Raw genomic sequence first — 25189 nt, 5'->3', positions numbered from 1 at the left:
GGGTGGGGTCACTACCCAGACCGGTTTCAACCATTTTCGAGGTCTCCTCAGTGAGTAGCTAGATCCTAAATACCAAGGTCTGGTATTTAAATACCTAAATATCTCCCCCAGAGATTCTTATTCAAAATAAAAACACCTTGTAGCAACTTGTATAGGTAAAGTTGATAAGGCTCTGTATTACTAAAACCTTGGTATATATTGATATATATTTTTCACTATTGCATATATTTCTGGTGGATTTCCATCTTAGATTGTTAAGCATTTTTACTCCTAAATAATTATAGTATTCATAAATGTATGTAATTTATTTATGGCATAATAAAGTGTTAAAAATTACTGCAATTAACATTAAAAAAGTAAAGGCAATTTATGTTTAACAATATTCCACTACGTTCAGGACGAGCTTCACGATTATTACCTACGTCATACAATTAAAGAAGTCTCGAAATGTCTTTCCATTCGGCGGCTTACTGCTTTAGATTTCGCATTTAGTGAATAATATTTTTGTCGTCAGCAGTCAAAAGCCTGTAAGATTTGCAGAAGAATGAAGGCGCAGTATAGCGAAAAAAAAGATATGTTAAAGAAAAGCATATACGAACGAGCAGAAATGTACAAAAAAGGCAAAACAAGTCTCATTTTAACAGCGATATGACTTCGTTCAACCATTGTAACCAGTTAGAGGATTTAAATTTTAAATTCTTCCTTACTCACCTCCCACCTAAATCTCCAAGCTGTTATCATGTTTTTGTTTTTTAAAACAGTGCGTGAAATAAAGAATGGCGTATACTTGAAGCTGCGGGTCGAGTTCAAACATTGTTCCCAGACAGCATTAAGAAGAACAAAGTAAAGAAATGTATGATAAAAATTATCTTTACTTTTTTGATTGATCCTACTCGTTTTTCTTATGCCTGGAAGCACAGGTGATTAAGTTATAAAAGAGCAGTGTTTCACGTATTTAAGAGAATGAAGACGGTTTTATATCCAGTCATCAGCAGATTAGGCGCTGATAACGCACTGTATTACTAATCAATTAATTTTCATTATTTTGATAAGGGGCAAGAAGGGGAAATACTTTTCTTTTTTTAAATTCGCTATCGAATTATTTTGACGATGCATCACAGCTGGGATGAGATACAAAAGTAAATCTAACGATCAATATCGAATTTAACCTACATGACATCTAAAGTAAAAAAAATAAAAGAAATGCAATAAAAATCCAGTAAGAAATCAGTCATCCTTTGTTATCACGTTGCATCCTCTGTATCGATTGCTTTTTAAGAGATGAGGGCAATAAATCACTACCTGAAACGCTCACAATAGACTTCAGCGATGCATTTAACTTGTTGCCACGTGCCTAGGCGCATTCCATTGAAAAAAGGAAAAGTTATACGGAACAGAATTTCGGACGATATTTCGCATTCGATTGCACCTCTTAACTATTATTCAGAGAAATTAATATTCTACGTCTTTTGTTGTTATAGGATTATTTCGAAAAAAAAAAGGTCGCATTTAATTATGAGCAATACTTCAAAAGATTATTGTTGATTACCAGTTTCAATTTCTGATTTTCAGTTTGCCCTTCTACAAAGAAAGGACAAAATAAAATGCCCTTCCTGTGTAGGCGGTGGACACCGACTAACTTTATTTATTATTAAAAAAAAAAATATTTTGCTGTCTGCACCGTCGTAATCGTCGGAATATTTGGGCGACCTCTATCGGATGTGTACAGGGATATATCAAATATATTTCCAGGTTCCTAATCTTCACTGGTGTTATCGTGTAAAAAATAGTACATGTTCTGTGACACATTTTTTTTCTGAGTTGCGTCATTAGAAACGTTTAGTTTCCCAAATTATTAACTCAGAAACCGGCTAAAAATGGCTTAGATTTCTCCTAAGTGAGTAGAACTGAATCTACAAGGACAGGACCTACTTAGGCATGTAAGTTAGCTGGATTCTTTATCACGTTAGTCATTTAAGTTTTATTTTCAAAAAACCCTCTAAAATAGATGAATTAATATTCTAAGATACTGGCTATAAAATAATAAGGGATTTTTATCTCCTTAATTTGAATTAACATTCTTTTAAGTGTTAGCATATCCTTTTCTTTTTAATGCGGAAATTATTGTTTGCTGGCCTGATTGCCGAGCGGACAGCGTCTCTGATTCTCCAGTCTTGGAGGCCCGAAGTGGCTTGAAAATTTGTTTCGTTTCCAAATAAACAATTTTCATCTTTAATAAACAAACACAAACATATGTGTTTGTTTATTTAAAGCAGAGTTTTCAGATTGCCTAACTGTTAGTGCATCCAAGGTAGTAATTCTATTATAGTTTGTATTTGATGAGCGAGTTTTATATAAGAAAAAAAAATTCTGTTGAGACATCACAGCCTGTTATTCATGGAATGAATAACAAGTTGTGATGGCCTCTGAACTGGCCTCGATTTATCTTTCTAAAAGGACAATACTACAAGTTTATATTGCAGTGTCTTCGATAATAAACGTTTATACAGATTACAGAAGTTTATACACAAAAAGAATATGGAAATTTTAAATCAAGTATTTTACTGTATAAATTAACTACGTAAAAATAGAATCAAGCAGCGGAAAGGTGTATCAGAAGTAATTTCATTACAGGAGTTAAAAGCCAAAATTTGTGGCTCTGTGACTACAGCCACTCCAGAAATGTTAAAACGTAAATGGAAAAAGTTGAGTAGTATGCTACGGTAAATTTGAGGCACTGCCCAATGCGGAACATGTTATGAATATCCCCTCTGCTTTCAGTGTGTGGAATACGCTACTAGAATCTTTAAAATGAATTAATACCCACCCAGCCTTGGTTGGTAGAGATAATGCTGGTTTCCATATACCACCTAAGAAGTTGATCCAACTCTTGGCATCCAACATTAACATATCAACATATCGACATTAATGTGTTCTAGGTTTTAATATTTTGTGGAGGAAATTTTTACTGTAAAAGGTTATTCTATCTGAAGTAGGTTATCCATTCATTCATGAATTCAGCAGTTTTCTTCAAATAAAGGTGAGTTAGTCAGTCTCGCACTGAAGCCGAGGGTGTTTCATTTTTTTCATCCCTCATAACAGTAAATCGGCCAGAAGAACGCTCGCAATTTATCGATATAATACCCTGCAACATATCCTTTGGTTGCTTTTAAGTAATTGCAAAACAGTGACACTGCTGAGCCACAATCATTATGAACATAACCATAATACTGCCGAACCATACATTCTTCTGTTTTCTCTGTCTTCAGAAAAACATTTGTACATCTAAGATGCTACTTTGCGAGGTTTACTCTCTTCCTAACATTGAAGCAGAGCTTAAGAAACATGTTCAGTATCGTCAAACACTGACAAAACGTAGAAAAAAATAAAATATTGCTATACACCTTTATGTAATTAACTATTATTATATTTCTCCACTTATAATATTATATCAAATTGTCCGATATGAGAATATTGTGCAACTAAAATGCAACTCTTTTAAGTCACAATCTAACTAGAAGGGAAGGCTGACTAGGTACCTAAACAGGATTCGAACGAGACTTATATTGCTATAAAATTTCACAGGAAGCAATCTTTTCTATGAAGAAAAAAAAATGCATGTGATTGGGTTCGCCTTAGTTCTCCATCATCTTTAAAAATTCATTTGCTAGTTAAGCCGCAATGCATTCAGTTCTTGTGCATAAATTTCAGCAATCTACCTCTTTGAGTTTAAGTTAAAAGTTGCAATACTCCGCTGGGATTTCATGTAATTGAATTCATGTTGAGAAAGAGATTTATTGCAACTGTATGCATTCGATGTTTGTTACGTTAAGCCTGAACATTTCTTTTTTGAATTTATGTAAATGAGAATGGAATTTGGAAAAATAAGAGGCCGCTTGGATGGTATTTGCATGGATAAATAATAATATCCGGTTATATTTACTTTAAAAAACAGAAAGAGCAGAGCTATAAATTTCAGACATTTGAAAATGAGGTTTTAAGTGCACTCTTGCTGAACAAGACAGTGCACTTAGCATACAAATTCTTGCAGAAATAACTTGTGGCTTGGATATAGAATGGATGAAATGTGCAAAAAGACACAATGCTTTCACTGTAATATTTGTGATTTGTTAGAATTCTTTAGAATTATCCACTTAAAAAAACCTGAGTATTTAACATGATAAATTGGGCTTGCGGAATTTGGTATGTAGGCTGTTTTGAACCGCTCGGGATAAATCCGAATGGATGAGCATATCAGAGATGAAAAAAGGGGCATAAATCGGAGAGAAACAATTATTTGGCAGAAAACCAAAATGCCTTTACACTCATAAATAGATTGTCCCGGAGGTTTAAAGAAGTATTCGAAAATTATTCGCTTACCTACTCGTGCAATAAGAAGCACAATTTAACACTCAATCATGTGTGATCCGCTCTTATAAAGCAGTTTAACTCGGAAGAGATGGTAAATGAAAAGCAAGTCAGGCCAATCAACGGTGATGGTCACATTTGACATCCCTAATATGAGGACGAGAGCATCCGTAACTCAGTCGATTTCGACGAAGCTCTTTCCAATAAACCCGGAGGGGGGGGGGAGTCCGAACTACGTTTTCGTCATTATAGCAACGCCTTTAACATTTGATACGCCCGTATAAGTTTTTGAGATTTCTTTTAAAATTTACTAGTGAAAAAGCAAAGTAAGATTTACTGCAAGCATACCTTAAATGCTCTATATATCCGTGTTGGATTATGCGTCGCCGTCGGTAATTATTTGCGGAAGAACCCTACAACAAATATGCTTCTCTCAAGAATCTGTCCAGACACCTTGCTCTTAAGAGGTCTCTCTTCGGCGGAAACTCACTGTCGATTACCAGTTCGGCTGCTTGAATGAAATTCTTCGTAAATGGAAAGTGTCAAGTCAAGCAATCTGACACTTTCATCACGCTTATCTTCCAGGCCTGCCAGAATGTATCCTCTCTTAATCCTTAAAGCAGGCGTTTATCGCGCGCGCAGCATCGAACAAGACAGTACGCTTTTCAGGCGAGCGGGTCAGCGACCTGCGTATATGCCTTACTCGTAACGGTAAGCATTTGTGTGTACCGGCACACCGTTTTCAACTCATACGTTGTCCTAGTTACCTCTGTCGGACCGTTATCAGTGACTCTCTGTTGCTATGGTGACTGCTAACATACCTTTCTGTAATTACTGTGTCGGGAGCACCTCATGTTACACAATAACTTCCGTCCAGGGCAGTCGACCTTTCGTCCGTTCTTTAATTGTGTTAGCTGACCACACGTGATGAACGAGCTTCCTGGGAAATCAGGGGTGGCCCTTATATCTTAAATCCACGCCTCTCTCTCTGCTTAATAATAACCGTAGCTAGGTTCTGGTAATTATCCCACATTACCTCCAAAAATATGTGTAGAGCGTTTGTGAGAAGGTCCTTAAGCAGGCATTCCTGGCTAACATCTACCAGAGGCCTGTTCGAGTTAGATGTAATAACATTGGTTACTTCAATAGTAAGAGACGCAGAATTTCTGTGGTTCTATGATGGCAGGAAGTACTAAACAGTGTAATATTAACAGCACAACGCAGTACAACTTTTAAAGCCTCGCTTGCTGCAAATTTACAATCGGGTGTAGTGGGGCCAAACTGTTCTCCTCGACTACCTGCGGCTTTGTACTTTTGAGCAGTTATAGATGAATATTAAATGTGTGGCGCAAGCTTTGCTGTTCATTAATCAATACATTTATGAAGTTACAGATAACTTGAAGCACACATCCATGGCCATCAAAACGAGTTGATGACATCGTGTACGTGACAACAGTATTGAAATGCGTATGTTTATGAAAGTATTTCACTTACAATAATTAATTTCGTATCACAAAACACATAAAACTTGCGTTTATTACCATTTAGTGTTACTGCAGTACAATTTACGATGGGATTATCTTGAATCATTATAATGGCTACGTACTTACCCGATGTGAGTTCACGGTGTTATTTTTTTATGGCGCATTTGAGCAGATGTCCTTAAATGTTATTAAAAATGCACAGAGATCACACATAATGAAAATGTTTTCAGATATGTATGCTGCTGGACTTCGTGGGCGTTGTAATGTCAACAGTGTCTTAAAAGAAATCTTTCAATAAACAGACAGTTCAAATTAGCGCCCGTTCTGAATAGCCTATATTACTGTTAGTATCAGGTGTGTGTGTGTGTGTGTGATATCTGAATGCTTCAAGTTTTGACGATTAGTATTTTTTTAAGAATAAGAGAGAGAGAAAGAGAATCAAAATGCATCTTGTATTTCATTCTGAAATGAGAGATTACTCAAATTAAGTGATGGTAGATTCGACAGAAGAAATTTTGTACAACGAATACTTAAATTATACTTAACGATTTTCTATATAAGCTGCGTGAGCTGAGTCGTTTATTTTTAGCCTAAGTTGATTGGATGATCATCGATTAAGCAGCACACACTGATTTTTACTAACTGCAATCGGATTTTATTTGGAAAATTACGACCAAAACAACTAAGTTATCAGGTCATTGTATTAGGCCTTATAATTGAGTGTATTCTGACCTGTTTTCCTGTTTCGAGTGATGAAAAAATAATCTCCTCTCCTATGAGACAGTTTAATTCACTTTCAGTTGCGCAAGTTGGAAGAATGGCACTTTTTTTTGTTGAAAGATCGAGGTTTGAATCTTAGGAAGGATACCAAAAAACACTTACACGTATTTTCAGAGCGAAATGGAGTTAATGAAACTCAAGACTGAAACGGATAATTTTTTTTTTTTTTTTGTGAACTGAACAAAAAAACATGACAAAGAAAATTTAGTTGGCATTTGGCAAGAATTACCTCGTCTGTAAAATTTACAGACCAATTATTCTTTAGAGCAAGCATTCTATAAAGCATTTGTCAGTTTTTTTCTGCAAGAGGTTCGAATTCTGTTATGGTGTTTGATATCTGCATCTGGAAAAACCCGTCACAATTTGGTTTTATCTTTTTAGATGTATTTTTTTAATCTGTATTTATCTTTTTCTAAAATAAACACAGCAAATGTGAAAAGTTAAGTACCCCAATTTCCGTAGAATGGAATTTTCCCATCGCTTATAACATTGCGATGTATGTTTTGGTAAGTATTGATTACTTAATAAAAATCTTATTTTTTTAAATACAGTGAAATTTTTTGCAACCTCTCAAAAAAGAAGGGGGGGGGTTCTGACAGCGTTCGGCTACCGGTACTTCTTTTGCAATAGTAACAACAACCTTGAATTGTAAAGTGAAATGGGCTTGTCTGAATAGTTTCGTGTCGGTCAATAACAGGCTCATACTTTGATTTCTCCTTCAGTGCATGGTGTGTTGACGTCATACTTTGTTGCTCTAGCTGAAATGTTTACGGTACATTTCACTCTTTTTTTTTCTTTCTTTCACATGACCGACAAAACATCGCAATTCCATCTGTTGTGCAATCGGAACTTTCTAAAATTCAGTTCATGAGAAGAGAATCTTTGCTGTTTTTCTTTAGGCATGCAGTACTAGAAAGAAATCTTACTTTTACCTGACTTAACTTAAACGCTTGTCATTCAGCAGTGTAAGAAGCATCTAACACGATCAGAGGTTCCATCAATCTATTTTGGACGAAGAGGAACGAAAAGAACGAAAGATTTTCTAAACGAAGAAAATATTCAAATCCAGCAACTGACATGCTGTTCGGAATTGCATATGCAACTTCGAAACATCCGGTTCCTGTTTGGAGATGTTATCATTCAGATGTACTTTGATTTCATTGTCCTTGTAGAGAAATTCTGCTACAAATTTCCCTTTTTGTAGCAAAAGAGAAATTTTAATTGTTCAATACTTATAATAGTGATGAAGGATAGCAAATCCGAGAATACGGTATTTCTTTCTTAAGAGAGAAATTTTGCTGAAGTGTATGCAGATGTTTTGCTAATGAAGATTGCAATTTGCCCGTGAAATCATTAACATGGGAAAGCGATTGTTTCTTCTACTGGCTATTTAACTGTACCGAAAGTGTAATTTTTATGTTAATCCTATCCACAAAAGGCTGTAAAACTATCGTCCATTTAGTACCATTGGGCTGAAAACTATATTATCTGGCTTCCTTGCTAGAGATCAAACATTGAACTTTTTTAAAGCCATTTCAGGTCTCCAATAAACAGAACGGTGGTTTCATTCAGGGCGATGAAATGAAATTCGTCCGCCTCGTGTGTGTTGTGTGTGTGTTGTAGTTCTCCACTAACAACCCGCTATGACAGGAAAGCTATGCTGCCAACAATTCTGACTTTTGAACAGTGTTTACTTCGTCTGTCCTACTGAAGCGTAGAATTTCATTTTCTTGAAAGAAGTGCTCTTCTCTGTTCATTAGCTGATGAAAGTTGGAGATCAACTTCGTGGTATTCCTCTTTCGCTCACGCGAATATCCAAAGCATTGCGTTTTTGTAATCTTATCTTGCAAAGATAACCTCTGGGAACGTCAGAGATTTTGGACATATTAAGGTATAACGGATGACAGCGAACACCGCAGGCAATTTCCTTTATAGAATTCTGCGCCGCTTTAACTTGGCTGCTCTTGTCGACCGCATTAGCTTCGCTCGAAGAAGAGGAGAAAATGAAATAATGAAATCCGCCGAGTTTTTCTTGGTATGCGAATACGTAGTTGTTGTGAGTTAAATATTACCCACCTGCTCATCAAACGAGTGATCATGATAAGAACAGAATCTTAATGAAAGGTTCTTTTCTTATCATTAAGAGGACTTCTAGAAAAACACCAGAGCAAACTTTCTAGACGGTAGAGCGAATGAAAGTAGATTTCGTAAGTTTATTACTAAAAGAAATTATGACTAATTATCAGAGAGCGTCTCACAAAAACTGTGAGTCTTGCATAAAATTTCACAAAAATATATTGAATATAGTGTTTTCATTTTTATTCTAAGTGATATTGCGTAAAATGCCAGACCATGGACGAGTAAACAAATATAAAAATTGCCATATTTTTATATTTGTTTACTGAAATATAATCCGCGGACATTTCTTTTACAAAAGTATGTTAAATGAAGAGTCTCGAAACAGTGGAAAAATTAAAGTAACAGATCGCTTATGATCAGCTCTCTTTTCTAGAACTCAGATCACTAATTCAGTTTTGTTGGACGATTCATCTATCAACTGTCACGATGAACACACAGCTGCAAAACTTCTGTCCAATATTAAGAAAAGCAGACGCCGTGCGTAAATGCATTTCCCATAATTTGCTATCGCAGGAGATTGGTATCCTGAGAATCTGCCCATACTGTTCAGAGCGTAAGACAGATGCGAAGTGTATGTATAGGCACGCTTTTCTCTCTGTTGATGCTTGTGGTTTGATTTTATCTCAGTAGTTCAAAAAGGAATGCTGGTGTTAAATACAGAGCCTCCTTATAGACGAAGCTCTTTGGTCGGAAAGACCTGAGTTCGATTTCTGTCCATGACGTGAGGAACCTTTATCTGGCCTTAAAAAAAAAAGGAAAAAAAAAAGAAAGAAAGCTCATTGTGTGTTATGGCATGCAAAATTTGTGGTAGTGATTAGATGCACTTTGAAAGAAGTGATAATTAATGTTGATAAACTCAAACACACTCAAACGTAATTCCGATCTTACACCAGTAGATTTTTCATTCTCTAATGTTACATAAAGGATAAAGCGACTTCTCCACAGGACTTGAAAGATAAATATAGTCCTGTAGACACATTTACCCAGGAAATGTTTTGCTTCAACATTTCTGGGGAAATAGCAAGAGCTCAGTTACGCAACAAGTTGAATGCATCTTCGCATTCAATATATCCGCATTTCTCCGTGTATTATAATGTATAATATTATCAAAAGTCATGGTATTCGGTTGGATATAATAGAAACACGTCTTTGTCAGCTGAAATTGATAAATTTGTCCCGCCTTGATCATAGAACTTGGATAACTTTACGTTTTCATATTAGAAGTTTGTACTATTCTCCACTCCATTAAAGTACGTTCTGCTAAGGACTATCTTGTCTGAATTTTGCATTCAGTTCATCCCATAGATATTCTGTCGAATTCAGGGTGTAACGCTGTGTTGGCTATCACAAGGTTCAGACGAGAAGTTAGTTCGATAAGCTTCAAGTTCTAATCACACACGAACCGGTTGTTCGTATATGATTAAAGGAAAGTGGAGTAATCGTGGTAGCCTATAAAGTAAATCCAAAAAAAGAAAACCGATGTTGACTGGATATTGGAATATTATCAAAAAGTAAAACAAGAAGTAGTATCTTTCTTCCCATTGCTAAGACACGACTAGATTTTAATTTACTGAAATTCACTAGATTATTTGCATCCCACTTAAGAATGGTGAGGTGATCAGCTTTAAGACATCAGTTATGGAAGTTATAGAAGTTTAATCATTTGAGCCCTACAATGTTTCTTGAATGAACAAGAGGAATGGCCATAGAGGAAGATACAATACAATCGCAAAAAGCAAGAGATAAATCATAAGATGGCAGCTTGGTAAGATGCTCCCGAAGCCAAACTTGATCAAAAATTAAGAACAACTAACCAAGTGAATTTCTTTAAACTTTTCCACGCCTTTGCCCAAAGGCGAGTAACATTAGTTAGATCTCCTTTTTTAAGGGACAGGTTGAACAAAGAACCATTTCCAATGTTCTGTGGTCCAGGTTCTGTGTGCCTTGGAACGACGATTGCTAACAGAGGCTTATGAGTTCCGTGGCAGTTCATGGAAGTGAATTCTCCACATTGATTTCCTTTATAGGTCATAAAATTTACGTATTCCGTAGTTGTATGTATCCATTTTCTTACTATCGAAGGAGCATATTGAGACTTTTGATAGGATAGCGTATATTTGTTTTTACGAAAAGACAAGCCTTCGTGATCTTACATAATTAATGAACCCGCAATATTATGAAAGATGTTCACTCATGAGTCGACAAAAGCTTTCCTTTCGGAACAGTGTAGGTTAAAAAAAAAGTGCTTTGTTTTCATCTAAAAGATTTTAACCCCTACAGATGTTGGAGTTCTTAGCGATAAATATTTCATCCATTCCTGCTCAATATATGAAAGGTCCACTTTCAGATAACTTCGACGCTTCTGCTTAGATTTCCAGAATATTTCAGCGTTCACGTGAAAACAAGTGCACATCAATTCCTTCTGGAGCCGTTCAGGAAACTGTTGAATACTGTAATCGATCTTGTTGTTCGACGATAAAGAATCGAGAGATGATTTAAGAGCTGCCAAGATAAGGTTTACAAGAAATATTTTTCATACTCAGTTCCTTCGTTTTTTTTGCTACTTTCTTACAAATAGCGTTCGTATCCAGTATTATTCTTACTGAATGGCTGAGATGTAAAGTTATTTTATGTAGCTCGTTGCAAATTTAAAACAGTCAAAAAGAATCAGAAAGTGTGCGCGCGCGCACAAGACAAGACAAAGTTAAATGTCTTTACGTAATAAAAGCCATTGCTTGACATTTTTGCTTTGATCAGATTGAAGAATGACCTTTACCGCTCCAGAGCAACCAGCACATCTGATTTCTTGTAACAAATGCTGTACGTAGCATTTGTCAACAGACGCGACGGAATGCTGTCCTTCATATCTTTGATGACCTAGCGCTGTTAGCCAACTTAAAGTACGAGTTATCTTAAAGTGTGAGTATACTGTCGACCTTTACCATCAGATGTTCACCATGTCAAAGACCTCACGTGTCGGGATATCGAGTCTGTTAAAATGAATTTGCGCGAGTAGTGCACGAATGGAATACTGTATAATGTGAATTATGTGACGCACGGAATCTACATCGAGCACTGATTGACTTCGATAGTGGCAAAAAAAAAACTCTTTTTTAGCTGTTATGATTTTGGATATTTTTTCTTTAATTAATTCGAAAAGTTGTTTAATTTCGATCATGGATCTTCTTTGCACGAATCTAATTACTAAACAGCTGCTTATCTGTAAAAAATAGCTACTTTTGTTATAAAAGGTTATAAGGACTAAGCTACAAACGCAATGGTTTTTTAATATGATTCGAATCCTTATGCTTGATGACAAAGATTTCATACCGCCTCAGATTTGTGGCTTAGCATCACTTACATAAACTATGACTTTCAAACGCTTAAAAAAACCTTCACTTATACTGTTCCTCTAGTAGGAACAGTAAAAATATGAACCGCATCAAATGTGCGAGATGGCTTCGTGATCCGAATGGGGTATCATCAGCCTGATTTACATTGAAAGGGAATCATTTGCAATCTTTGGGACTCTTCTACACAGGCAGCAGAAGTAATCAATAGCGCATTTCGTTAGCGCAGTGATATTAATTTTGTTACAAGTATATCATTGATTTTTTTTTTTAATTTTCTCTTATATCCCTATGCATTAAATCGATGGCACAACATGTGTTTTGTATTTTTCTAGCGTGGCTTCTTCACTGCTTAAATAAACCGCCTTTTAAACTAAACTTCCTGATGAAGACCAAATCGAGCTTAGCGCTAATCCACCGGTTCTTGTTAGTTTTACTTTGTTTACCAGAATTGTCTTAAATGATCAATTTCTTGTAGCCAAAAAGAACAGAAATCATCTCTCTAGCTCTCAATTTCTTTTGTTTTTTCTTGACTGGCCAGTTTTGTCTCTTGTACAGCGGTCTTCATGAGCACTCTTAATTTTTCTTCTTCTGAATTCCAAAGGATTGGATTCATTTAGTATACTTCAGAATGGTTTTTCCAGTACATTGGTGGCTAAAGGTTTCCGTTTCACGGCTACTGAAGCTGAAAACCTGAAATAATTTTTACAAGAGGTGCTATGAATTAGTAGGCGGATTTCACATTAGTATTTCTAAAAATGCTACTGTGAAAACATTAATCTCTTTATATTATTTAATGTAACGTATTGTTTTTAGACCAGCGAATAATGAAAAACTGGGCTGTCATATATTTGTGTATTACAATAATAGGTCACAAAGTACGGGTGTATGTCATTTTGTTCCTGGCGTGCCAGTTCTTTCCGGTTCGATCGACTCTAATGAATGGAGAACTCAACGGTAATGTATTGGTTCATAGTCGCTACTATACATCAAATGCTTAACTAGAGTAGTTTTGATAGGATTTCTAAGTACACCTAAAATGTCGAGTATAATTGATAATTTTCGACTCTACATTGTTGTAAGCTCTTCGTGATGAAAGATAGATCCACACCAAATCAGAACAACGCGGATGGATTTCTATAATAATATTTTTAGATAACTGCCAATAAAATTTCAACAGTAAGCATTAAGGTAACAATAATAATCAAAACATTTACTTTAAACAACTGAAAAGTTTATTTTCACAGCTTAAAATATCTTGGAAGTACTGACAAACAACAGATGAAAGCAAGTTACCTGGAACAATTTTTGTTTGTCTTGACTAACCGTTCTTTTCGAGGTTAGTCCAGTTGTTATCCAGTAATTGCGAACAGTTAGTCCTACTTCAAATTTCATTTATTCGAAAGGAAACATTATTTTGCCGTTTGTCCTATGAAGTATCCAGTAGCGTGTAAACCCACCCTGCTCTCTTAGGGGCATGCTATAAGGAATTTATCTATTACACTTCAACTTCCATTAAGCACTAACAAAGTACTTTTTTTCTGGCAGCTTACAGAATGTAAGCATAAAGTTAGAATTGCTGGTAAGAGCCACATCGCAGTTCCCATAGCACTTAGGCCATCGGTATTAGCTGGTAGTAGCGGTTATATTGTTCTCAAGGGCATACCTACTTCACGTTACTCTGCGGACACACCGATAACATCATAGAAAAAAAAAAGTATCTCAACTATCGGCTCTTAGAGAATATTTTTTTGGTGAGGATACGTGGCGAGAGCTTTACAAATTATGATTTATAAAGGCGATTTTTGGACCGAACCTCCATATTATCCAGAATGTGTTATTCTCGAAAGGTATCTTGGCAGTAGTCACTAAAAATGTATGAAATTATATCTTTTCTTTTTTCCGCATTGCATGATTTAACAGATTTGGATTAGTGTCAAATTATTAAACATGGAAAGACAGACCAGTAACTGAACACTTTACTTTTGTGAAGTTTCCGAACTACACCGGATAAACATTATTATTACGAGATAAAGAAGCCATACTTATCGCAAGTAGAAAGAAGAGCTCGTATGATTTCCTAAAATAACATTCGTTAATGTGAAGCACTAGATTATAGAATAATAACGAACGTGATGATTTCCTTTTTACAGCCATTTCGATCTCTTAATGCGATCCTGTCGAACTGGAGAAGGTATTACATGAAAGCTCTGGTTCCGGGATACCAAAGCTTCTATCTTTGAAAACAGGTTTAGAGGAAACGTGTTAGTTTTAGAAAGGAGGCAGGGGAAGAATTGGGGGTAGTTAACTTCCGTAGCGGTGTCAGCTGGACCGTGAGTAACCTCAACGATCTCGGCTACACTGCCTGATAACTCCTCCATTGTAAGCGTTGGCTCTTGTCCCTCTGAGTATGTAAACATATTTCCAAGTAACAGTTTTTAAAAATGGACGATGACGAAATACACAGCAGTGCAAGACTACCTTATGGACAGAAATGAGTGGGAAAGAGGTTCGATATGCATTTATGACTTTTAAAGGTAGATGCATCGAAATCATTCGTTTCTGGATCCGTTTTGAATGTGCCCTTTAAAAGTTCTATGTCCATCCCCATCAAGTTTGGTGATCTGTCAACAAGGTGTGAGAAAGTTATTACGTGTTGCATTTTGAATGCGAGAAATGCTGTTATTTCTGTTGTTTATTACATCATCTTCACTCGTAAAATGCCAAACGTTACAGTATGTTAAGAAAATCCTAAGTTAAAGATGATTTTCTTGTTCATCTGCGCACTTTCAAAACGAATGTTTTCCAATGGTGAAGTGCTTTTGGACAATTTTGAATTCCTTTGCGAAAGTTTTGTCAACAGATTACTATTTTATTCAACTTTTGAACATAATTATTTAATGGATTTATTATTTTTACAGCTATTTCGCCTGCTTTCGTTTATGAGTGCCCCTTTTTTGTGTCATTGGCTTTCTTCTCAAATTCTTAGGGCATTACTAATGTATTATAGAGACAAATATATGCAGAATAATAGAGGAAGAAATTTTGGACATACCTTGCTTGGATTTTATCCATCACTTTCCCCATGTGTTCCCAACCCCTCCCCTGACGCCTTTTCCGATAAACCCTACCCCTTCCTCAAAAAATAATTTCTATTTTCAGCCCCTTTTTCCATCTCTTTCCCCCTTCCAAAAAAAAGCGCTCCGCCCACCCTTAATAATAATATTATATATATATATATATATATATTATATAAAAAAACCTGGGTTTTTTTCAATTACTTTTCCCACATTGCCTCGACCCCCACTTTTTCCAACCCCCCCTTCCTTTAACAGCCTAACAGCAGAAGTATGCACATTGCTGAAAGAAGACAGCCAACAACATCCAAGCAAGGTATGTCCGAAATTTCTTCCCCTATTTTTCTGCATATATTTGTCTCTATAATACATCAATAATGCACTAAGAAATTTTGAGTAGAAAGCCAATGACACAAAAAAGAGGCACTCCTAAACGAAAGCAGGCGAAATAGCCGTAAAAATAATAGTTTTTAAGAGGGGTAACATGGGAAAAATTCCCATGTTACTCCCCTTAAAAACTATTATTTTCCCAGAAATAATACCTATAATTACTTGATGCATTTCTTGCAGTGCTAAATATTGTGCACATAAACTACAAGAATAAACGTAAGATGAAAATACCGTTTAATGTGAAAGATGATTGATTGTGATTATGACTGAATTAGTTAAGTCTTTATGAGGCCAGTGTATTATGTTCGTTAATCACACATTTTCCTTTGGCCAGTTTGCTTGTTTGTGGGATGAATGAGGGAAGAAGCTTTCGTTTGGGCATGCAACACTCGCCATTATATCCGTTAACTAAATGAGGATATTCACCGATTGAGTTATATTATCCTAGTGAGATTATAACGTCTCTCTAGGATCACAGCCTCTAACCAGAGTATGTAAGGTTGAACTTTAATCATTTCGTTAAAATCATACTCATATTTTAGTATTAGAAAACAACAAAAAGCGACAAAAACTTTGACAGTCTGCCTCTATCAATAAAAATGAATTAACCGAAATATTTATAAAAATCTAATTAAATAATTTTACAAAACGATATTTCTCTAAGATAACAGTATAAATTAAGATATTAGCATGAACAATGTAAAAGTATATTTAAAAGCATGTGTTTATGTGGTTCGGTATTTTAAAAATAAACTTTTAAAAATAGAAGGATGAATTTTAATGGATATTCAACACTCCCTACGTCGTGGAAGGCCAACGTGAGCAAACCCGCTTCTCTCAACATGACAATGCACAACATCATTCTCTACGCGGTTGTTTAAGAAAAGGATGTGGATAAACATATTAGCCTGCACTGAGTCTCCATCCCAACCTCAAAGACCACGTTAATGACGAATTAGAACAGGTATATATTAAATAACGTTACACGGGGACTGGTAATTATATTAAATGAAGAATAGTTCAAAATACCTGACTCATCGTGAACTGGGGAGAATATACTTAGAGAGCCCATACGGTTGGGTTTCTCCGAAGTACATTTCTGTTCTCAGTACTTATTTCGCAGTGGATGTCATACTGTTTCAATAGTGTCTTAAAATATCTGTAGTTTTAGTAATAAATTGACTTATTCCTTGGCTGTGGTAATTCTATCATAATAAGAACACGGATTCGCAGCACCATCATCAGTGTAAATGGATGAATATGAAAATCCAAAAACAATCACAACTTAAGTGCGTGAAGAATTTTTTTTCTTGTAGTTACAAGAGCGCCAGATTTCAAATAATTCTACCTGCTAAGATCATTGTGTTAAAAAAATACAGTTTTAATGACAATTTCCCATACTTCTAGCATAGGATATCCTTCATTGAGATGAAGGAGAAACTGCAGAACTTTCTTTGAAAAGACGTTCATATTTGTAGGTACTTCTGTATTGAAGCTTAGCATTGTCCCAAAAGATCCTATGAATGGTGTTATCAATTCCGTGTTTTGCAAGGTCGGACTTATAACGTTTAGTTTAATATATTGAATTAAACGGCTGGCCTGGTTGGCCGAGTGGTTAGCGTATCCGCTCTCCTGCCAAAAGGCTGCGGGTTCGAATCCCGCCGTGGGCATGGATGTTTGTGATTTTCTGTTAAAATACTATGGTTCTGGTCGGAGGTAGATGAGTCTCAATGGGTCTTTGGACTCCCTGGAGGAGTCACGTAATAATAATAATATGATTGGTGTTCAGAAATATATTTGTGAAAGAGCGGCAAGTTTGTCCAAAATAGGATAAGTTACAGGGAATTTGATAGACTCCAGGTAGCAATAGCGGGTGTAAGAAGAACCTGATATGGTCCATGGGTTTCTGTGTGAATGCGAGACGAAATTTCTTTTAGGATAAGCGCAACACGTTCAGAAATATCTTGGACATAAGGAATAGACCTCATATGAGGGTCATCTCTTCTTGGAGAACTGAAAGAAATTGTAGGATTCTTGTAGAATTCAGTTCCAGGCATTCAGAGAAGAGGTTTTCTTCTTGATTGTAGAGCTTTTAGGTTGAAAAGATGATACCACTGAAGAACACGCTTTGCGGGTCTTGATAATAATGGTTTGATTAAACAGTATTTCTGACGGATAGAGTAGCCAGAGAAAGTAGGTCTGCAGTAGAGAGAAGTGAATCGTTTCCTTTCCGCTTTAAAATTACACCAAGAAAGGATAGCGTGCTTAATTCTTTCTAAGGTGAATTTGTTCATGCGGAGTAAGTTATTAATTTTTTTTTTTTGAAGTAAGGCTTCCTGATGTGACTCTTCCATTGGCAAAGTCATAACGAATCCAAAGAGAAGGTACGGGATTTAGGGTGAATATTATTTTCTCCTAAGGTTCTAAATAAAAACTGGACAGAATTGGAGAACCATTTGCATTTCTTCTGTCTGTCTTTAGAGTTTGCTTTAGAGAATATTGGCGAAGAGTGAGTTGATGTCAAAAGTAATAACCATTGCATTATTAGATTCCAGTTTTAATTCTTGAGATGAATTAGCGGTGGGAGGATATTAAACAAAAATAAGAGGAAGTGAAAGGAGTATCCTTTACTTCGTTCTTCATCAGTGCATAACTGGGTTAAAGAATAACCCATTCCCTCCTTTCACAAACTATATCCAACAGCATATGGCAATACAAATGACTTCTGATAAGATGCTCAGTCAGTTCTTTACATGATCAGGACACCTTCTGGGTACCGATTCCAGGTAATTTTCTGTTTCCATATTGACTAATGATTCGTTTTTCTAACCATGGACTGCATATCTATTTTATTAGTGTCTGATCCACCTTCACCTTAGCGCAGCAACGTGCTATTCGTTTATAGGTCGTATTATCATATGTTGAAAACTGCTCCCAAGGTAAACGCTTTGTGGTCTGGCGCACTCTCCGGTCTAGTTACCAGCTGGCAGAGTGCTATTACTGCCTGCTTGATATGTAGGAAGCGTGCGCATCTTGAGTAGTCCATCGCTTATATACTTTGGAAGCATTTCTAGTGTCTTCAGTGAGGTGTGTGTGTGTCGGGGGGGGGGGGGCTGATAGTCTTGAATTTTGGCCTGTTCGTAAGTTTTACGATATGATTTTGGAATAAAGAAAACCTTAACAGCTCTCCATGGTACTGGAACGCATCCTAGAGAGCTATATAGATTTTGCCCTAAAAATTGTACCCAAGACACATGTAGGATCAGCTCATTCTTGTAAAAGCGCTGGAAATATCCCGTCTTCTCGTGTACATTTGAAGTGTCTAAAGATAAAATTAACTGCCAATATAGCAGGTGTTATTTTTCGGCCCACCCATCAAACCTTCCATTTTAGCACAAGACTCCATTTCGCACTCCTGCTTTAGAAATTATATTGCAAAAGCGCCTTTTCCAACTTTCACAGAATTGTTTTCCCAGAAGGTAGCTGAAGCGTCCCTAAATTGCCCAATGCTCTGACAAAGTGTTGTACTTGAGTACTGTATTAACAACTTGCAGATTGTGATAAATAAATTTGAAAATGAAGAACTCTTAAAAAAAATCAGTTGGAAAAATTTTGCATATATTTATATATGAGAGAGAGAGAGAGAGAAATGATTTGTGCTATTTGAATTTCACTGAATAAACAAAGAATAATATTTAACAAAAATCTGGCTTGACGATCAATACCCTAAAATACATACTAATAGGATGACCACTGCTATTAATTTCTTCTTTGCTTTACCGATTATTTTATCTTTCCTGTATGTAAAAAAAAAAATCCTTCGCAGTTCCCAAACAAAGTTTTTTTTTTTTTTTTTTTTTTTTTTTGTGATTAAACTTCCAAATGATAGCTTTCTCGCCTTTGGTAACAGGCTTATAAACTTCTCGTTAGATCACACCGGGGAACCGGGCAGAAGATAAATGAATAATTAATGGTTCATATTTCCGTTACCTACCGGCAATTACTTGGAATAAGGTAATCGGAAATTAATAGGGTAATCTTTTTGTTATTTTACGCTAGCAGCTGAACTTTATGAACTGTACTACAGGAAAGCCCAAGGGAACAAACGTACAAAATAAAAAAAATAGTTATTGCTAGGTAACGATGCAGAATTTAGTGTTCAAAGTATAGAAGACTTTTATGACAGTTAGCTCATTTTAGTTTCTAAATATTATCACCTAGTGGCGATGCAATACTTCTCCGGCATTGGTCTGTTTTGAATAAAAGCCCCGCCCACTTTCTCCATACACACTGCACTATATGGGAGTATGAAACAACACCTTTTAGTGATATAAATAATTAATCATTCCTTAATATTTAATAGTAAATTATTTAATTTTAAATATTTTTATTAATTTTTATTTTTTTAATATTTTTATTAATTATTATTTTTTTAAATATTTTTATTAATTTTTATTTTTTTAAATTTTTTTATTAATTTCTTGAAAAAGTTATAAAGACAAGTATGAAAATTATGTGAAAGGGACTTGTCTATGAAATTGAAGATGTTAGGAATTTTGGAACATTATTTCTGTATTGGACACGCACACACACGCACACACACACACACACACACACACACACTGAAAAGTTTCTGCTAAAAGTTGAAATAAACGGAAAGGATGGATGTAATCCGTTAACCAATGAAAACTCGATGTTGTTGCAGGCGCTTGGTGATATAAATAATTAATCATTCCTTGTTATTTATGCTAAATATTTATCGGAGCAAGAGATATTCTTATTACTATTTTTTATTTTTATTTATTTTTTTGCTGTGACTCCTGGACAAAGATTTTTCTTAAATTCTAAAAACAAAAAAAGCGTTTTTGATTTGACATTCGTTTTTATTATATTTATCTTAATCCCTTTATCTTAATCAAGAAGGGCTGTTTAAATGTGAAAAATAATCTGGTAGGTAGTTCTGATCAAGTTATGAGAAAAACATCTCAAAAATTGAAACGAACTATTCGTTCTGCTGCTAAATTAGGAGAGGGAAAAAATATGCCCTTGAAGTTTCGCGTGTTGCACCCTATCAATCGACACGAAACTGTCGGAACTTTCTAAGATTAGCATACTTCTGGAGAAAAAGAGGAACAAATCAATACTAATCCTACAAATCATTATGTAGCAATTGTACTTTCAGTATTTTTGGTTATTTTATGCATTTCCATTTTTTTTTCTTGTATGCGCTTTTCATCTGTAAGCGTTTAACTGATTAAAAGTGACCAATAAAATATCTTGAAAACTCACTGGCCTTGTGGGAAATTATTCTGCTATGGATGAATATTTGCAACGGAAATGATAACAATTATTCATCCAAAGTATTGAAAGTATTGATATTTTATGAGTCACGAGAATCCATGAAGATGATATGTTTTCTTCACAACTTTGAGACTATAAAATAGCTGTAAATGCAACAGCAATGAGTGCACAGGCTTCTCTGTTTCAATGCGTTTATTGATATCATCACCATTTAAGTGAAAATTCTCACTGTTTTTATACTCCGGAACCAAAACATTCCAGTCAGTACTTTGTCAAGAAAAGTCACAATCTCCTATCGAAGATTGTTATATTTTCCTGAACTGTTTTTCGGGATCGAAAATAACCAAAGTCTGTTCTGTAATATTTCGCTGTAATATATACCTATTCTCAAGGACAAGAAGAGTAAACAGAAGTGATCCCAATTCAGAATTTCCTAAAAGTTTAAGAAGTGGAAGATATTGCTACTTTCTGCGAAGTGAAATCTGACATATCACAAAGAAAACTATTTTTTTCCCCCTTTATAAATTTTCTTCAGCATGAGCTGCACGTGAAGCATCTATAGTAGGCGCTGTCGTATTTCACCAGTTCCTTGAATCGATAAACTATTGTAGGATTTGAAATGACGTGATGGACTGACTTCGATTCAATATGTTGGCGTACTGCTTAATGTTCTATTAGGTAAGCGCTTGGATCCAGAATGCAAGGCATGAATATAATCGGAAAGTGCTTTATTGAGTGAAGTATTAGCATCTTCATTTGTACGGGAATGGATAAACGTACACAGACGGAAGAAGTGCAGAAGATTATTTAAAATATGAATTCTTTTCCATAATTTTCTTAGCCTCTTCTGAAGTATACTTGTAAATCTTAATTGTGACAATAGTAGTAAAATTCTTCTACAAATGTCATGTTTATAGTTTTATTTCCCTTTTTTATAAATGGATGCTCAATTCCAAATCGGAATTTTGCCGTCTGAATTACGCGACACTATAAAACGCTTTATGCATCCATTTGCTGAAAATTCTGATCAAATGTCTGCTTTTAACATTTCACATTTTCATCTTTTCTACCTCCAGAGGAACAGAGGCATGAGTAAATATTTGTACCTCCAGTACAAATATTTACTCATGCCTCTGTTCCTCTTATATATTTTCTTCCACTTTATTTATTTCATTTGATAACTTTTCAAAGTAATTATCCAGAATATTTTCATCTTAATTTTTAATGTCACGATTTTATCGATTCTTAATATTACCAAAGTCTTCTCCCATGACTTAACTCTTTTTTGTTAAACTTGGTTTTCTTGCATTCCTCTTTCTATCTCTCTATTCCACTTTCTTTCTTTCTTGTCTGGAATATTCAGTATGACTCCTTTTCCAGAACTCTCTCTTTAACTTCTTGAGTTATTTTTCTATCTATTTTCATTGGCTGACTCATTTCGTATTTTCTTCAGATTTTGCTTCATTCGGAATGACTCTTTAAGGTTTGTTTCTTGTTTTCAAACTATTTCAGTATTTTAGTAATATTTACTTATTGGGATTTGCACTTCTCCTTTGAAAGCTGTGCGACTTGGATTTTTTAAAAACTTTCATATAAAATTTTCTACTTCTTACCTTCAATAGTTCTTTAGGTACAAACAAGTCACAACTCAGTGTTAAGTATGCCATAGCTATCCCTTTCTTTTCCCTGATCCTCACCTATTGCTTGAATAAGTCGTCTCATATTTATTATTTATAAGTATCTCATCCTCTTTAGTCTTCTTTGCCTCATTTTTAATACGAATTATTACACCTACGAAAGGTTGTAAACTCCTATCTTACTTTAATACTGTGCATGAGCTGGCGGTTAAATTAATTTGGAAATCCTACTTTTTTAGACACCAAATAGTTAAGTTTTTCAAGCCACTTCGATCTTTCAGTAAATAGGTTTGACTCGCACTGGGGAACGAAGTTCATTTGATACCTAATGAGGTTCAGCAACTCATGTTTGATAGCGGAGAACTTCCCGCTTGGCTTACCAGGCCACTTGTCAACTGTATGGGTTTGGAAAATATTTAGGAGAGAGAGAGAGAGAGAGAGAGAATCCAAGCATAAGAAAAAATTGTTTCTTATGCTTGCCTCATTTTAATATGGACTGCAACTACACGTTTCGCTATGACGTTGATGATTTTATCCGTGAAATGACACCTCTCCTAACATGTCTCGATAATAATAAATAAATAAAAATTACGGGTATGAATATATTCCTTACCATTCAAAGTGTTTTCTCTACATTCCACAGTTTTCTTTCATTTTTCCTTGGCTCTGTTTCTTTATAAGTTATAAGATGCAGAGGTAATGGCTTCTTTAGAGACAAGGCACTAAGTAGAGTGCCTCTACGGCGGAGAGCCCCCCCCCCCCGCCACACTCATACGCAGCTCTCCTGTTTCGTTGTTTTCACTTAATGTACTTTGTTAGAAAGAATTTCGGATCCTTGACAATTAGCGCATTCCAATCCAAGTGTAACTATTGCTTCATGCATAAGTGATTCCGAAAGCAGCCATGGCTTAATATTAAAAGCTTTTTTTTTTCAGTTAATGTGCTTGCGGGTAAGGTGCTCACTTCCACTCTTTTGATATTTTTATAAGTAAGAGCACATTCCTATCCACAGCATCTATTGTGCTTGTATTGCATATCCCGAGGCACTTTGCTCGCGATGAATCGATAAACTGGCAGCCACTTTTAATTAATTGAATAATACAGTTATTCACACTACCTCACACAGGCAATAAGAACTGCAAGAGTAAATTCTTGCTGCTGCTTTTGTCTTTATTGGTATCGAACAGGTTTTACTAGATGAATTTAGCACAGAGATGTTTAACAATAAATCAACAATGCACGTATCAAATTAATGCAAGAGATACGTCAAGAAAATACAGTTAACAGAAACGCAAGTAACATCTCATTTGGGAAGATTTGGGTTCTAATCCTTTGGCGGTACAAGAGAAACATTTCTGTGTTTATCAACTTCAGGTGAGTTTGCTGTTGTCATTCAGTAGTAAGTTTTTGTTTTCTTCTCAAAAATTTTAATTTGTCATGCAAACTGGCCAGAGAACACGTAAAATATTACACTTACAGTCTTTGGGACAATTTAAACAACTAAACCATTTGATCATTGTAATTCTCACTGAGGAGTGTCAAGCTTTGATGTTTTGAGTTAATTGTTTATGCGCAACTTACTGTTTATTTCGCTCAGAGTATCCTTAGATGATTATATAGACTGGTGGAAATTGGAACGTCCTTTGAGGTGGTGGAGAGTTCTCACAGCTAATGTTCAGTTTGTGATATCTGACTATCACTATACAGGATTTGAAGGCTTTTTAATGATTCGATGGTTTGTGTTTGCCTAGCTTTCTTTCGAAAGCAAAGTTAAGTAATTTCTTCTATAATAAACCTGCTGATATTTTAATCGCATCAGGTTTTAATACGTTCGTTACTGATTTCCAATCACAAATATTGTAACTGGAAATCAGTCAAAGGATCTGCAATTTTTGTTTTGTCTGAATTGACCTATTCGCTAACGCAAAGAAAAATGTTGCAAAACATTGCTGCAGTGCATAAAATAATTGACAATGAACTACATTTTTCACTTTAATCATATTTTATATTTTGCTCTTGGAGTCAGTATAAAAGAGAAGTCTACTCAAGGAGGAACCGTGTTTTTCAGATAGGGTTAGCATGCATTAAAGAATGCTTGTTTTTTGCTGATCTAGTTGGCTGAGTGGAAAGCATACACTTCCTCCAGCTGTAAGTAGGTCCAAATCCCACTACGACAGGAATGTTTAAGCAAGTCTTTAGACATTAGATAATTTTCATTGCCTAGTGTAAAACCGTCACTCTGATTAGAGGACCGAAGTGGCTTGAAAAAAGTTCTCTGTTTGGTCACAGACAGAATTACCTTTATTATCCAACCATAGCTCACTCGGGGTGGTTGATTGATTAGGCGTTTATTGGAGCATGGACGGAAAAGGTCACTCTGCGCCAAACCAAAGTTTAGCTGTACTCACTGTAGGCTCATTCAGGGCATTCGTGAACTATTGTATTACAACCTTTGGCGCTTGGAACTCACACAAAAAATAGAACGTATTTCATATAGATGAAGATAATGAATGTTTTGTATTCAACATGAAGCGCTTCGTTTTAATGTTAGCTGAGTTCAGTGACAGTTAGCTTAATACTAAGGATGGGACATTCTTATACTTCCATAATGAAATATTATTTTAGCTCATAGATGTGCTTTAATTCAATACTACGTATTCATT

The 25189-nt window shown here is 35.5% G+C and overlaps 1 protein-coding gene across 2 annotated transcripts in view; it reads right to left on the bottom strand.

Annotated features, from left to right (window-relative positions):
* LOC150101368 (uncharacterized) overlaps positions 1-25189 on the bottom strand; it is a 151602-nt gene that overhangs the window by 62564 nt on the left and 63849 nt on the right. Inside the window, exon 1 of one of the 2 annotated variants that reach the window (XM_090400867.1) lies at positions 4717-4848. The exons of the other annotated variant lie outside the window; for it this stretch is intronic. The gene's annotated coding sequence lies outside the window, so the exon portion shown is untranslated. Of the gene's footprint in view, positions 1-4716; positions 4849-25189 lie in introns of those variants that run through there. 2 annotated transcript variants of the gene reach the window in all.

The sequence above is a fragment of the Typopeltis vanoorti genome, chromosome 11 (genome assembly GCF_054136105.1).
Source record: "Typopeltis vanoorti isolate ZY-2024b chromosome 11, IOZ_Tvanoo_1.0, whole genome shotgun sequence".
Taxonomy (NCBI): domain Eukaryota; kingdom Metazoa; phylum Arthropoda; class Arachnida; order Uropygi; family Thelyphonidae; genus Typopeltis; species Typopeltis vanoorti.
Note: the sequence above shows the minus strand (reverse complement) of the source record. Positions and strands in the feature narration are given on the sequence as shown.